The sequence below is a fragment of the Marmota marmota genome, unplaced genomic scaffold, assembly GCF_001458135.2.
Source record: "Marmota marmota marmota unplaced genomic scaffold, marMar, whole genome shotgun sequence".
NCBI classification, from domain to species: domain Eukaryota; kingdom Metazoa; phylum Chordata; class Mammalia; order Rodentia; family Sciuridae; genus Marmota; species Marmota marmota.
The window spans coordinates 13119425-13136022 of record NW_025999960.1 but is presented as its reverse complement, the minus strand read 5'-3'; the positions used below and the strand labels follow the sequence as shown (position 1 = coordinate 13136022).

The 16598-nt window shown below is 40.5% G+C and overlaps 1 protein-coding gene across 1 annotated transcript in view; it reads left to right on the top strand.

Moving 5' to 3' along the window:
* Nucleotides 1–5931: 5931 nt before the first annotated feature.
* The window catches only part of Slc38a4 (solute carrier family 38 member 4), a 64247-nt gene continuing 53580 nt past the window's right edge, over nt 5932–16598 (top strand). The window contains exon 1 of the mRNA XM_015493249.2: nt 5932–6068. The gene's annotated coding sequence lies outside the window, so the exon portion shown is untranslated. The remainder of the gene's footprint in view (nt 6069–16598) is intronic.

Sequence of the window (16598 nt, the reverse complement as noted above, 5' to 3'; positions counted from 1 at the left end):
TTTACACATTAAATATTGCAGAATCTTGCAACATGTCTTTCCTAACAAACTACCCACTGCAATATGTCAACACAAGTTTAAGAACAAATGTGGGATTGACTGTAAATCTCAGTCAAGTTGCTTTTTTCTTGCTTGTTTGTTTAAGGCTTAAAGGAGTCTCTCTAAATTATAAGTACCAACAAGCAAAACCTCACACTCATCCTCTAGTTGTTTCCTGAGTGAAATCTTCCCTCAGGCTCAATCTTTCCTTCACTGCAGTTTTGTCATTTTATATTTATTTGTGTCAGGACTTGATTAAAATATTTTCTCCTACCAAACTGTAAACTTCATAAGGACAAGGATTGTGTCTGTTCTTCTCTATTCTATCTCCAGTACCTAGCTATTAGGAGGTACCCAATAAATACCTGTGATATTGGAGGACGAGTAAATGGGATTTTTCCAGGGAGGAAATGGGGTCAACAGACCCAAATAATGGGAGTGCCTACGGGCAAGCACAGTCCTGAAGAAAGCCATGTCTCAAGGAAAGGCAGTGTCCGAGGGGCTCAGCCTCCTCCAAGAGGTCTTCATGTTCAAGCCTTCCTTTGCACAGTCATATCAACTAGTATTTTAACCTTTAATTTTCTGATTGGAATATCCTTCTGAGATGTGCCCCACTCTTCAAAACTTGGCACATGTACATGGTCCTGTGTTTATGGGCTGTTGAACGCTAACCAGGCAGGATGGCTATTATGGTTCCATATATGTATAAGGCTTAGTCCCCGATGCAGCCATGTTCAGAGATGGGGCTTTGGGAAAGCTATGGGATCACGAGGACTCTGATTTATCTATTTATCAGTGGGTTAATCCATTGATGGATCCATAATTCAGTGAACCATTGGGAGGTATGGAAACTATAGGAGATGGGATCTACTTGGAAAAAGTAGGTCACTAGGGGAGGGGAGTATACCCATAAAGGGGATTTCTTGTCCGTGACTCTTTTTTCACTCTCTCCTCCATACCCTTCCTAGCCATTTTGAAATGAGCAAATTTGATTGGGCATGCCCTTCCACCATGATGCTCTCCTTCACCATAAGCCCAGAAACAATGGAGCCAGCTAATGATGAACTGAAACCATGAGCCAAAATAAATCTTTCCTTCTTTGAGCTGCTTTTCTCAGGTATTTTGTCACAGTGAAGAAAAGCTAAATAATACAATGACTATGAAAGACAAGAGACAGGCATGACCTCCCACTTTCCTGGCAACCTCATCAGAGAAGGGACTAAAAAGGGCATTGGTTTCCTGAGCGGAGTAGGAGACAGAATTTCCCTTGCTCAGTAGAAGTTGCATAGAGGGGCACAGAAGGTGACTTTGTAATACTTTACTTCTCCAATATCTCATACAGGTTAGGAAGATGCCCTCTTTCAGTCTGAAATAAGATAAGCACCCACCCCATACACAACATAAAACCACTTAAGCATTAACATGCTAACTAGGTCTTAAAAGATGAGAAAAAGTGAAGTAGAAGGCAGAGTCCCATAGCAAGGGCTTCCAGGAAGAAGGGACAATATGTTGAGAAGTGCTAAGGGATGGAAGACCATGGCATTGGGAAGCTGGAGGACAACGAAAGATTTAGAGTGCTGGCTATACACAGGGGTAAAATTGGTGCCCTGAGTGTCAAGCTGGAAAAGGAAGTAGAGGCCTTGGAGGATTTGACTGGTCAGCTGCTTGTATATAGTATCACTTCCAGAGCAGTGAGATGAAAGCCAGCCTCCTTGGTGCTGGGTGTCGAATCCTGACCACATGGGCACAGATTCTGCTCTCCGAGATTTATCCAGATGTTACATAGTCTCAGCTCTCCCTTGTCACCTCCTGGATGCGACCTCAAAATCTTCATCCTGAAATCCCAATCTTGGACACCCGAGTTGAACTTGTTAGAGTCCTGATCTAGTCTGGTATTTTTGTTTTTAGATCAGTATCTGATGGTTTCATCATATGTGAAACTGAGACAGTGAGTGATCTATTCAACTATTCTCAGCAAGAACTAGTCAGTAGCATATTTAGAAAACATAACACTAAAGAAACTCGACAGAAAGACAGTTCATGGATTTACTTCTTAGCAGAGAGATTAAATTCACATTTATATAAAAGAAAATCATTATATTGTCATTAGAAGATATATAAAAGTTCAGTAATTATGATAAAATGAGATAATTACCTTTTAAGAGTTATATTTCAAATCATAATTTTATGGTTAAACATGCCATTTGGGATTGGCTTCATTGTAAGCAGAAAAACAATAATGAGTCTTAATAAAGAAAATGCTCAGAAGAAAGGAGGTGAGTTGTGGGAGGGAATACACTGAATTTGGAGTCAAAAAACCTTGTTCGTGCTCCAGTTCTGTCATTCTTTGGTTCTAAGTCCTTGCATAAGTCACTTAACATCTCTGAGCCTCATTTTCTTTTCTCTTTAAGGGGTGGGGACCATAGCAATACCTACAGGACAGGTTTGTTTTAGTACAAAATGTCATAACACATGTGAAGATGCTTTGTAACTTAGAACCATTTTACTAATTATGATAATTACTGATTGAAAAAATACTTTGTTAAAACTCCACTGCCGAACAAAATACCATTATAGAAATGTCCAATAAATCAGTGCTATCAAACTTGACAACAATAATCCACAAACTAAGGAAATCTATAGCATTGTCATGGTATTTGAATTATATTTGAATAATAATCATGTTCTATTTCCTTCCTAGGGTATTTTTTTTTATAACTCTCTATTAATGGCTGCTCTCTGTATTGTTGGACCTGAGAGATATTCCTCAAGAAGGGCCCATGATCACATAGAAATACTGCAAGCTTCTTACCAATCCAGAGAGTCACAAAGACTTTCAGTGACTGAAACCTCTGGGGACTCACACAATAACTACAACATGGTGTTTGCCAAATTTATGGGAGCATAGAACTCTATTTCCTAGTATTGACTTTAGTTCTAAAGAATATGTACTGTGAATTTTTTGTATAGGTTTTTCTTAAAACAAAAGTGGCCATAACAAAACCAATAGCCACTCCCAGGACCAGTGTGTTAATAAAATTTTAGAGAGCTTCAACCAATTCAGCTTTATCAAAATGATGAATAAATTCTAATTGCTATGTAAGCTCTTCTATCTGTTGCAAACATTTAATTTTCCTCTATCATTAAGTGAATTTGTAGTACTATTTGAAAATAACTTTTGCCAGAAAATCAGTCTCCATTTTTTTTTCAGACAGAAAAACTGAGTCACTAAGAACATGGTCAACTTATCCCAGGTTAAACAGCTGGTAGTTGAAATTTGGAATCAAGCTGTCTCCTCCAGGGCCAGCAAAAGATCTGATGTTAAATGAAAATGTGTTTCTCAGTGTGGACCTGCAGGGATATTCATATCATTAGTTAGGGCTGCTTTCTGTCCTTTCAAATACTGGTTTAAAACAAACCCCTGAGGATTGTTGGGTAGGTGCAACATGGCTATTTAGGGTTTTTTTTTTTTTTTTTTTTGGTAACACAGAAGATAAAGAATTATCAGCTGTCTACTACCGCTCAGACATTGCTCTGAGATGGTCTCCAACTCTATTGTTATGGAAAATAACCACAGAAGATGACAAACTTGATCATTGCTCAGTACTTCATTGTTTTATAGATGAACATAAGACTCTTTTTACCTCAACCCACAACTTGATTAATATTACCAGCATATAAAGATGAATAACCCATCATTCTTCTTTAAACTAGGCAATGAACCACAGCTTTTGATCTCTTTTGAACTAAAATATATATGCCAAGAACTGATTATATAGTTCATTAAAAAGTTGAGTAGCTGCGCAGGAAACTTGTTTCTGTCTTAGAATTGCTTTGATCTGTTCTTCACTTGGTATTTTCTCTGCAATAGCCTTTTGTTTTCTAAACCTGGCTTTTGCTTTTACAATATATCAAGTTAGTCAAGGAAGAACACATATCTACTTTCACTTCTTGCTACTCCTCTCCTAATCTTGCCATTTTTTTGACATTTTAGTGACTTTATAAAATATGCTTATATTTAAAAAATAAGAATCAATGGAGCTGGCTGCAGTGGAGCACACCTGTAATCCCAGAGATTTGGGAGGCTGAGACAGGAGAATTGCAGGTTCAAGACCAGTCTCAGCATATTAGTGAGGCCCTAAGCAATGTAGCAAGAACCTGTCTCAAAATTAAAAATACACACACACAAAAAGGACTAGGGATTAGTTCAATGGTAAAGTCCCCCTGGGTTCAATCCCCATTACCAAAAACATTTAAAAAGAATCCATGTAGAACCATGATACTTTAAAGACAGTTGCTTTTAGCAAGCTTAAAAGTACTTTAAATTATTCTGATATATGTAAACTTCTTGTTATGATAAACTGAAAAGGCATATCATATATGGTCAGGGAAGCTAATCAATTTATAAAACTAAGCATTTCTCCTATTTTTTTTAAAGTTCCAAAATGGTACATGAAAGTATGTATTGCCTCATCCTGCTATTGAATTTGCACTATTGGATGGTTTTAGTCTAATCTGATGTGTGTATGTGGTGTATATATGTCTGTCTCTCTCTCTCTCTGTGTGTGTGTGTTAAGGTAGTGTTTTTGTATTTTTTTTCTTTTTACATCTTTATTGGTGCATTATAGTTCTACATAACAGTGGGACTTATTGTTACATATTCATACATGCACACAATATAACAATATAATTTGACCAAAATCACTCCCCGGCACTTCACCCTTCCTCCCCTTTTCCCATCTCTTCCTCCCTAATCTTCCCACCTTTCCTCTTCTAATCCTCCTTTGGTTTTCATGAGATTCCTATTCCAAACCCACCTTTCTTTTCCTTTTTCTTTTTCAGTTTCCACATGGGAAAATACATGGTTCTTGACCTTCTGAGTTTGGCTTCTTTCCTTTAACATAAGAGTCTCAATGTTCCTGATTATTATACATCATCCAGGTGTATTTCTGTTGTTACTGTGTTTTTTTTTTAAGTGATAAGGGGCAGCTGGTGTTACAGGTATTGGAAACTATGAAATGAATGAGAAGGTACTAGGTGTTCATGATATGGATAAACGGTGAGACTCACCATTCTGAATAAAGTTAAATTGAATGTGTGAGAATTCAGAAAGTAGTGCGTGTTCCCTGTTGAGTTTTGCTCAACTGTGGGTCAGGTCACCATTGGTGATTTTCTTCCCCCTAAAGAATGACAACTGACTACTAAATAAACAGGATTCTGAGCATATTTGTTACATAGGCCTTTCTTTGAAACAAGAATTTTGCCAAACATCAGACTGTGGTTTTACTTAGTTTTCTTTAGGATGATAGGTAGAAACTTTAACAAGCAGAATTGAAGTGTTATTTATTATAGCCTAATTTCTTCTTCATATATATTGAGGATTATGCTTGCTCTAGAATTCCAGGGGTGTGGAGAAGTTCCCACAAAAGACCCATGGGTGAGTACTAGCCAGTTGTCCCATTTTGCTCATGAATGAAGTGACTTTTACAGTGAATAACAGGTTGTTGTTTTTTTTTAATTTTGTATTCCTTCTCCATATTTTTTTTTTCTTTAGGTAAAGTTCAAGTTTGCCCCCCAAACTGTGGAACTTTACTGTTTCACCTACCCTGAACCCTCTGAAGATCAACATGTATTCCTGCACATAGGAACAGGCAATAAACGCACTTTAAACAGTGAAGAAAACTAACCGTTAAAAATAAACTCACACTAAGTTCTTCTCTGTTATTAGGGACCCAGGAAAGAGGTAGCAGGGACTGAGCTCCAGGGTTCTCTAGGGGGACAGCTGGACTACTCGGCCCCACCTGGGAGGATGCTTTTGTTTACATCTCAGGTTGCCGCCTGACGATTGGTGGCTGGTCTGGAAGGGAGGGTCCGCAGGAAACGCGACACTGGGGATGCTGCCCCCTATCACATGATGGAAATTTCCACTCTTTAGAAAGGCGAAAAGAAAAGAAGGAAGGGTCTTTCAATCCACCCTTTTCCGATACTTCCCCTGGATTCCAATCGGAAGAGGGTAGAAAAAGAGGCGGGTGAGTGAAATTTTGCACATTTTCTGTTAAACTTGGAGCTTGTTGGTGTGTAAACTTGTGGTTGGGTACTAGCCTGGATAGGCTAGTGTGTTAGCACCGGGACACGCACACGTGTGCAGCCCTGTCTTTTAGCCGTCTGGGGCTTAAGTTAAGCGGCGTGGCTCTTCTCAAGTTGTCGATAGTTCCCAGTTCTTCTTACTTTCCAAAAGACCACACTCTGGGTGGGCTATTGCAGGCTAATGACTGGATTGACTTGAAATAAAGTCAACCCGGCACGCGGAAGGAAGGAGATTGCCTGGAAAGGCTCCTGCGGGACTCACTTTCCAAAGGGAGGTGATTATGCCAAGGTAGCCTATGGGGCTGGGGTGGGGGTGGGGATGGGGCATCCCGTGCCTGCCCGGGCCGGGGATTCCCTTGGCACTGGGGTTTAGAGTCGGCTGTATCGGGACCGCCTTCCACTGCTGTGGCCACGCAGCCTGTCTAGCTGAGGGGTCCCACCGCGCTAGGGGAGCGGTTTCGCGTCCCCTCAGGGTATTGCCGGCTAGGTGTTACCCGAGTCGTTGGACCCGTGCCCGTGTCCTCAGGATGGGGACACTGGGTGCACGGTTTAAAATAGACCCGGCGTCCCTAACAGCTGGGGCCCCCCGATGGCCAGTGTGATTCTCCAGGTGGGGAGAGTCCTAGCCTGGGGAACTTCCCAGAGTCTCTCTTGCCTTAGAGGAAGGCTAAGCGGTTCTGGGTCCGGGGACTCATTTTGGGGTAGTAGGAGGGTTAGCCGCAGAGCAGCACCCCCGGATTTGGGAGCCTGTTGCGCGCTGGAGCCAAGGGGAGGGGCGATGTAGAAATGCCGAGTCCAAGGCTGCTGGGCTCGAGGGGGCGTCCGGGGGATGAAGAGAAGAGAGGAGAAGTCCAGGGAGGAGGGGGAGAAGTGGTAAGAGGCCAGATCGGCGGGAACAAGGGCAGAAAGGAAGGCAGAGCTAGGAGTAGCGAATGGAGGAAGGAGGGAAGGAATGGAATGAAGGAAGGGAGCTGGACTCAGGAAGCCCCAGGAGAGGTGAGCAGGGAGCACCTCCAGTTCGGGGAGAGGCGGGAGGTGAGCGCGGCAAACAAACAGCTGTTCTCTGAGGGCAGCGCACAAAAAGCGAGCCTTTGTCTACTGTTGGTACAGGTGGACGCTGCACCCTGGCCCCCTGGCCCAGGCGCGAGATGGGGGTTGAGGGAGAAGCGAATCTTCCTGCAACTCGTCGTCATCCACCTGGGAGAGGTGGCCAGAAAGCCCCATTCTGTATCCGCGCCGGGGCTAGCTCAGGAGAGGCGCTCCGGGCTGCTGGGTTGAGTGGAGGAAGAGGGGTGAACTAAGTTGGGAAACTCAGGCGAGGGAAACCTGGTCATGGTTATGCCAGGGTGTCTGCAGGGGACTTGAGAAACTAGACTGAGGCCTGGAGATCCCAAGCCCCAGACCATGATAGACCCTTTAAGGGAGGACAATTGGAGCTTGAAATCTAGTTCTCAGAGCAAAAGGTACATCACCCTACATGTCTGGGATGAGGTGGGGAGGGGAACTTAAATAGAAAATGAAGCGTAGAAGCCGCCTTGGAGTAGCCAGGGCCTGGCACTTCTCACAGCCAACCCCCTTCGCTGTGTCTCATCCCCCAAAGGGGCTGGATCAATTCCCCTGGTTATCCACGTGGAAGCTCAGCTTCTGGCCCAAAGGGGAAGTAGGACCCCACCAGGACTTAAATTTGGATCGCTTCCTTCCCCATTTGCCCATTTGCTGGTGTTTGTTTGTTTGTTGTATAGCCATCCTTCTTTGCTTCGGAGGGCTCAAACACGATCATTACGAGTAGATTGCCTTATGTTGTAAAAAAAAAAAAAAAAAAAAAAAAAAAAAAAATCTTACACCTGTGTCACAATTTCCAGGGCCTGGAAGCTATGTGGTTAGGGTTTGCTTCAATTGCCTTTTTGTGGACCTTCATTGTTGGGGGATTGTGGGGTGAGGAAATCAGCCTCTAATTGTTGTTGTTGTTGTTGTTCCCACTTTTAAAAAGTAGTAAAATTGTTAGACTTTCTCATGCAACACAAGAATTGTGGAGGTGGGAAGGGAGGAGAGAGAAGGGGAGAGAGACTCAAATTTTAACAAATGAATCCACAGAAAATTTATGTTTTTGATAAAAATCTGTAAGGATAGAGACACTGAAGAGAATATGTAATCTTCCCAAACTGAAAGTACCATATGTGTTCAGAGACCGGAAACTTTTACTGGGATAATTTGTCACAAAACAGTAAAAAGCTAGGAGACTTGTGTGAAGGGAAAAAGAATTGTTTCTGAAGGCTGCTGCCATAGGAGAGCTGGAGGCCAGACTTTACTAGATTAATGATGGTAATGGCTCACACATACATGGTAATTAGGTTTCTTCTTGTTACTACTTCCTTTGTATTACTATTTGACCAGCTTATGAGAGAGGGTCTATGATTGTACTATTTTGCAGATAAGGAAATGGAGGTATAGAAATGCGAGAAACAAACATTTCTGGAAATTTTATTTGGGCATTAATTGTTCTTAAATGTAAAGGAATAAATCTCTTTGACTTTATACTTTATCATGGGCACAATTGGACAAGTAACTTCTAGGGATCACCCTAGAAAATGACTTCTTGGTATGTTACAGACTAATTCAATCCTAAGAGAGGCAAAGATGTGATCTTGGAGTTTAACAATAAATGACATTTGAGAAATGGATAGTATACCCACGTATCTAAACCTTTGTGGTTTTATGTGAGCTAGTGGAACACTAAGGACAAGCACAATAAGCAGCCACTTGTGAACTTGGGTGTTTTCTTTTTTTATGGCATTGTCTTTGCTCATTTCAGTAGTGTTTTTCAGGCATCTGTGTATTAATTCTTTTTTTCTCCTTATTCCATTTTTTAAAACGTAATCCCCCCTTTATTTTTGCTTTTTACATATCCAAAATGATGATTTCTACTTTAAAAAGCCCAAAGGTTTGATGTCTAATTGCATATTCTTGATGTACATCAAAATATTAATATATTAAGACAATAATACAGCCTCTAAAAAGGTGCTTCCATCTACCCTATAGGAAGGATAGGGGTGGAAGAGGGGTGACACTCAAGAAAGGAGAGGAAGGTCTTTTAAGAGCCAGGCTTTGTGCTATTAAACCCTTTGCACATGTGAATCTCATCTAATCTTCACATAGTACTTTCTGCTATAGGCATTTGTTATCTCCCTGTTATGGAGCAGGTGATGGAAGCTCAGAGTAGTTAAGGAAGGGAGCCAAGAGTCAAACAACTAGGAAGTGACATTAGAACCAAGTCTGCTCAAATCAAAGCTCCTGCTTATTACAGTAAAGGTGGCAGAAAAATATAGATAATTGGGAGGGAGGACAAAAACTTAAGAAAATAAGAGGGTTAGAAATGTTGTTACACAACATAGGATTTGAGCAATGGGAGAAATGGAAAAAAAATCCTTTTCATGTGACCTGCTAATCTTCCTCTGGTCTTCCTCCTGCTATTTATATAATGACCTAATTCCACTCATTCATTCCGAGAATAATCATTGAACATCATTATCTTCCAGGAAACATAGCCCTAACACCTAGCATGGTGCTGGGATAACACTAGGTGCTCAAGAAATATTTGTTGAACTATGAAGTAGACTAGTAGAAGAAAGAATAAACAAGTAAACAGTTGCTCTACATAATGATAAAGACCAGGGAAAATTCAGATTTGAGCACTTTACCATAAAAATCTAGCTTTATAATTGGTCAGGGAATAATTCCAGAATTATTTGAATCACTGCCTCAGGCAGGTTTTGAGGCAGAAATAATAGACAAAGAATTGGAGAAAGTGGGAAGAGGACCCTCAATGAAGAGACCTCCCTGAACAAAGAAAGAATGTCAGAGACACTTTAGGAATTTAGGAGTTCAGTACTCAGGAGTAGAGAATGGGGTTGAGTATGGTCAGGGAGGACCCTGGGCATTCTCTCTGCAAATGTCCCTTTGATCTGCCCTTCCCTTGGATTTTGGAAGTGACCTGTGCTAACAAAACAGAATATTTAAATACAGGGATAGCAATACATTTTATCATTTCATCATTTTATTATGGCCTCATAACAATGTATAGATTTTTAGACTCCATATAATGTTAGAATTTTTAAACCTATGCTCAGATGGGAAGATTAGGCTTTGTTGTCTACTGTTTGGAAATGCCAAATTATTTTTTCTTATTATTGAGGGTATATTCTACTCTAGTGTGGATACAATCTACACAACACAGAAATGATGTCCAAACAAAGTTATTCTGTTTTTCTGGGGGACTACTGGGGGTGTTTTCATTCCTGATTTTAGTTTTTTAGTGGCTTTATATTTAATTTAAGTGTGTTATAGAAAAGTCAGGAAGTAAGACTGTAACAGTGAATAACATCACCTGCCTATCTCCACAGTAGAGTGTTTATGCCAGTTAAGATTTTTGCCTTTTCATAACTTACTTTGAAAATTTAACTCCCAGTGTCTCTTCTTTTTTAAAGGATATTTTATATACCATTTTGCATTGTAGGCCCAGAGGTCTGTGGGAGTCTTTACCACATTCACACTTATAAAACACCCTTGATCACAATGTTATTAGGAAGGAAATTCTGAGAATAAATGATATCTACAAATTACTCAAAACATAATTTCAGTTAGTAGATTAAATACTCCACACATTTTAGCATTAAATCCTTGGGAAGATATCTTTATATTTCTGAGCTTCAGTTTACTCATCTGTAAAATCAGAATCATAATGCCATCCACCTCATGGGATTTTGAGGATTAAATGCATTATCACATGTAAATGCTTAGATGAAGTTCAGTGCATAGGAGGCACTCACTACACGCTTATTGTTATTGCTTCTGCCACCCAAAGCATTACTTGCAATGTTAACAGCAGCTGTCTACATCAAATGTTTTTGATAGTATATTTTCCTCTGTCATAACTAAAATGAAGGAAATAAGAGAGGAAGTGAAAAAAGGACTAAATAATACTCATGAAGGACTGTCCAGCTCAGAGAATGATGGCATTCCCTGTATGACATGAGTGAAATGTTCCCTTAGTTCCTGTTGGTTATGTCATGCTGTGGCTCCTGACCGATCTAGGATGTATCTGTCATTAAAATGAACATCTTCAGTTCCCCTGTTTGTTTCATTTTTGTCTCTTTTGTTCACTGCTGTTACCCACTGCCTTCTCCAGTGTGTGGCACAGGCACACACACTTCCTTGTGGAAGGAAGGAAGGAAAGAAGGAAGGAAGGTAGGCAGAGAAGGAGGGAGGAAGGAAGGAACATCTGCCTCTTTCCCTTTTTAATGATAGTATTTTTCTTCCAATATACACTTTTTTTTTAATTTAACAATTAAATGCCTGTGCACTGTAGACAGTGGAAATATTTTAAAATTAAATTATTTATTTAATGTGGATTATTGCTCATGATTAAGGATGCAGGCTTGGGAGTGGCAGTGCCCCAGTGCCCCAGATAGGAGCCCCAGTGCCATCCTAGAGCTGTTTCTGAGTTCAGAAATCTGAGTTCAGGTTGTGAGTTTGGCTGTATCATTTGAAGTCTCTGGGTTCAAATTTTGGCTCTCCCACTTTTTACCTGAGTGACCCTTGAGCAAGTTAGTTAACCTCACTGCTTCACTCCTCATCTGTAAAGTGGGAGAAATAACAGTTCTTACCTCACAGGGATTTTACAAGAAGTAAATGAGTTAATATTTGCAAAGTATTTGGAATTGTATGTGGCACTCTTATGAGTGACAATAGACTTGTTTGTTAAACAATTAACAGAAACCCTAGTTTCCCAATTAGACATAGTAGTACCTACCTTATGAAATGATCACGACGACACTGCCTGGCATGTGAAAAACAATCATATATTATTTCTCCAGATCTTATTGAAAATCTTTATTTCTATAATCTGCAGTAGTGATCTGGGTCCTGATTTAGCCTTTCCATTTTTCGGTCCATGAAAGTCTGATTGAGTCTACCTTACCTTTCGCGCAAAGTCTTTTCACCCACCCAATGTTTATCATGTCATTTTGCCGTGCGTCATTCGCTCCTTTTAATCTGCATACTCCTCAGGACAGGGACTTTGCTCTTTGTTTTGTAATAATTTTTATAACACTGGGTACACTCCGGGTACTATAAAAATATTGAAGAAGAAAAGAAAAGAAAAAAAAAGAGGTAGTTCACCTAAAGGCAACTTCGACCCAGAGCTGGCCCGACGCACCAATGTGTGCAGTGTCGGTTGCTGGAGGCGCGCTGTGGCCTGTGGCTCCCTGGCTGCGTGGCAGTGCAGACTGTCGGGCATGCGCCGCGGGGGTGCGCGGGGAACTTGAGCTGGGAGGCGGCGCCCGGGGACACTGCGAGAGGCCGCTGGCTGGGGACACAGCACTCACACAGGTCAGCCTGCTTCTTTTGCTAGGATCAGGCGATTTAGACAGGGACTAGGCGAATAAGTGAATGAGTGAGGGAGGGAGGGAGGGAGGAAGGGAGATGAGAGTGGAAAGTGAATTGAAAAAGGAGGGGAAAGGAAAGGATTCATTAAAAACGGAGGCTGTGGAGGCTCGTGGTTTTAAGAAACAAGCTATATGGGGTCCACATACTATGGTCTTGTTTGAAGTTTTTTGCATATAGGAGAGTTGTAATACATGGGTTGTATGACCAATCATTTCTTGTTAAAATGATTTAGTACTTAAAAGATTGATCTTTGCAACCTCGCTTTGTGAATGTGGGAAAGCGTTCAAATGGTTGAGAAGGCTGGAAGGAAGAGCTGCTCTGTTATAGTCCCCAAAACATGTTTATTCCTCTTTTGAGGCAATTCTTTAGTAACAGCACACTTAAAAAATAAAAAAAGAAGAAGAAAAGTAAGTTTAACACCTCTTTAGCATATGTGGCTGGGTTATATATTCTGCTGTATTTAATCATTCTTTCTATATAGAGGAGTCTATGCTGTTGGTTGTCATATATATTTAAAATTTTATTTTGAAATCATTATAGATTCACAGGAAGTTGCAGAGCTAGCACAGAGAGGCCCCATATACTTTTTTTTTTTAAGATAGAGGAGAGAGAGAGAGAGAGAGAGAGAGAGAATTTTAATATTTATTTATTTTTTTAGTTTTCAGCGGACACAACATCTTTGTTTGTATGTGGTGCTGAGGATTGAACCCGGGCCGCACGCATGCCAGGCGAGTGCGCTACCGCTTGAGCCACATCCCCAGTCCCCCATATACTTTTTACCCAGTTTCCTCCAGTAGTTACACCAACATACTTTCAGTACAGTATCAAAATCAGGAAATTGATATTGGTACAATGTGTGTGTATAGCTTCTGTGTCATTTTATTGCATGTGTAGATTTGTGCTGCTATCTCCATTCAAGATTCAGGACTTCCATCTCCATGAAGAGCTCCCTTGTACCACCCTTTTATTGCCACACCCACCTTCTCCTCCTGACCCTTGGCAACCATATGTTTCCTGATTCTGTATTTTTATCATTTTTGAGAATGTCATGTAAATGGAATCATGGAATACTACTGTTTTATTTTAAAATAAGATTGCATTTTTTTTCTCTCTGTTTAATGCTGTTAAAGATCCATTCAAATTGTTCTGTAAACCAATAGTTTTGTCTTTTTTCATTTTTGAGTAGTGTTCTAGGAGTATTTTTTGTTTTTTTAATCTATGGAGATACTTATTTGACACTCAATGGGACTGAATTTCACCTGATGAGGTGGAAAGTGGGAGGACACAATTTGAACAAGTTTTTCTTTCCAAAATGGCATTTGTGTGTTATAGTGCGAAAGAATGTGTAATGTACCTTAATTTAAAACAGACCCCTGTCTATGCCCAGTGGCGCACATCCATAATCTCAGTGACTGGGGAGGCTGAGGCAGGATGATTGCAAGTTTGAGTCCAGTCTTGGCAACTTAGCCAGACCCTCAGCAATTTAGTAAGACCCTGATTCAAAAGAAAAAAAGGGGGGGGCGGGGGAAAGTGGGTTGAGGAGGTAGTTCAGTGGTAAAATATTCCCGGATTTGTATCCCAGGACCAAAAATAAAGAAATAAATAAAACTGATCACTGAAGGATTAAAAAGGAGAAAAGGAAAAGGAAAGAGAAATTTATGTACTCAGACAATAAGGCATAACCCTGTACCTTGGAAGTTTTTCATATCCTTATGGCAATCTGTTCTTTGATGGTTACCTTTAGTTAAACAACTCAGGTTTCCTGAAACTAACAAAAACAAAGCCTCTGCCTTAGGAAAATTCCTGTCAGCCTTTGCTCTGTCACATCACCTGACAAAAACAAACAAACAAAAAAAAAACCCTGAGGAATAGGCATGACTGTAAATGACAAAGAGTAGCTCTTTGGGTTGACAGCAGTCACCAAGAACACAAAACAGCATCTCTAGCCCAAGGGCATCTATCAAGATCAGGATGTTCTTGGAGACTGTCAGATAACACTATTCTGGCCCTTTGCCCCACCCACCTACCTACATTTCTCAGTATTTGTCTCATTTTAGTGGAAGCTGTTATCCTTCCCATATGCACTAAAGCTTGAGCAATCTGAAAACTGGAAGCGGCCACTAGCTAGGGAAAGTATGTTACTGCAGGATGGTGTGCAGACGCCTTAGGCTCTACCCCTTCCTTCAGCCAGTGCTCACTGGAAAGCTCCCTCACCACACCCACCCCATCAGCAGAGGGGAGAAGAAAATACCCACTATGATTCAAAGAGTTTGCAAATAACCCTTTCTTTGCATTTTTAGAATTTCACATTCTGGACTTTCAAAGTCATGTTGTTAAGTCACAGAATAAAAACCTATTATCAGTCTGGAACCCTGACTAGTCTTGCATCTAACTCAGTGCGCTGTCTTAATTCTTCATTTTAATGATTTCTGTTACCAGAGGAATATTCCTTATCCTACACCCTGCCAGAGAACAAAGGATAGGTAGAGAATGGTTCTAAGATCTAAACATGAAGAATTGTCACAGCTAAAGTAATTTATAACTCCTTTACAGGCAGTCTGCTTTTCTGAATCTTGCAAGATGCAATTGAATTCTTAGTCTTGTCTTTCTTTATGATTTATTTTGAGTAAACATTAGATACCTGTGTCACTTTGCAGTGACACTTCTGGGGCATAGCTGCTGAGCGTGTGTGTGGTCCAAAGGTCCCTCAGCATGGGCAGGGTAGTTAACTTAGTCCTGTAATCTTGAGGGAGAAACTACTTTGTTGCAAGTCAGGCGACTGAATAAAAGCCCACTGACTTTTGTTAACCTCTTTCATGTTTTGCTGTTTACTTATTTGACTAATGATTACAGCCATTAGGAAGGTGTGCTAGGAAATGTAAATATATTGATTATGTTTCCAACATTGTAGGCATTGATTTTTCTAAAGGATCATGGGAGGGTGGTTGTTTTCTTTTAAACCACTTCATTCAAAAAGAAGAAATAGAGTTTTCTGAAGTAAAATAGAAATGTCACATTTACTATATGGATGTAGACAAAGATCAAGTATTAGTTGTATAATTATTTTCAAACTAGTTTGTAACATTCTAGCAATATACACACTTTGAAGAATGAAATATTTAATGCTTTACATTATTCTTTATTTCAAAATTTCTTAAAGTTTAAACTCCTCAACCTGTCAGTCAAGGTCAACCTCAGCCAAATTCTATGTAAACATTTCATTTTAGCTCAAGTAGATGCCTTTTGTTTTGGTGTTACTTGGGTCAAACTTCTGATCCCATTTCTCCTTCCTGGGATCCTTTCTCTTCTGTCAGAAGTCACACATTCTTCCTACATGAAATCTGCTCACCCTTTTCTGTCTGCCTCAGCTATCATGCTGAGCTCTCCGGTTCAAGTCACAAAGACCTGAAGACTGCTTTATAAATAGTATCTGCTATGGTTTGGATCTAAAGTGCCCCACAAAAACCCATATGCTAAAGGCTTGGTTACCCCCAATGGCCCTTTGAGAGATGGTGGGACTTTTAGGAGGTGGAGCCTAGTGGTAGGAGTTGGGTAATTGGGGACGTACCTTCAAAGGGGATATTGGGATCCTGGCTCCTTCCTATGTCTTTCTTTACTTTCTGGCTGCCATGATATGAAAGGCTTTGCTGCACCACATGCTTCTCACCATGATGTTCTGCTTTGCCACAGGCCTAATGTGACAGACCAACAGAGATTGGCAATTCATGCCTTGTGATATAGTTTTTCATGTTTCAAATTTTTTTAAAAAAAATATGCTTTGAGATACAAAGGATCAGGCTCAAGAAATATCTCACATCTAAACCTAGTAAATAAATTAATGTTTCTAGAAGTTTCTTCATGTTGAGCATTCAAATTAGTCCTGTTCCTGGGCCCACACTGGGAGGTAGAAAGCAACCCCTCTATGCCATGAGTTCAGAAAGGCATTGGATATTTTGGTGGAACAAGACCACAGAATGTCCCCGGTATCTGTTTGTTTATTCACAGCAAAGGAGTGGTTTGCAATTATT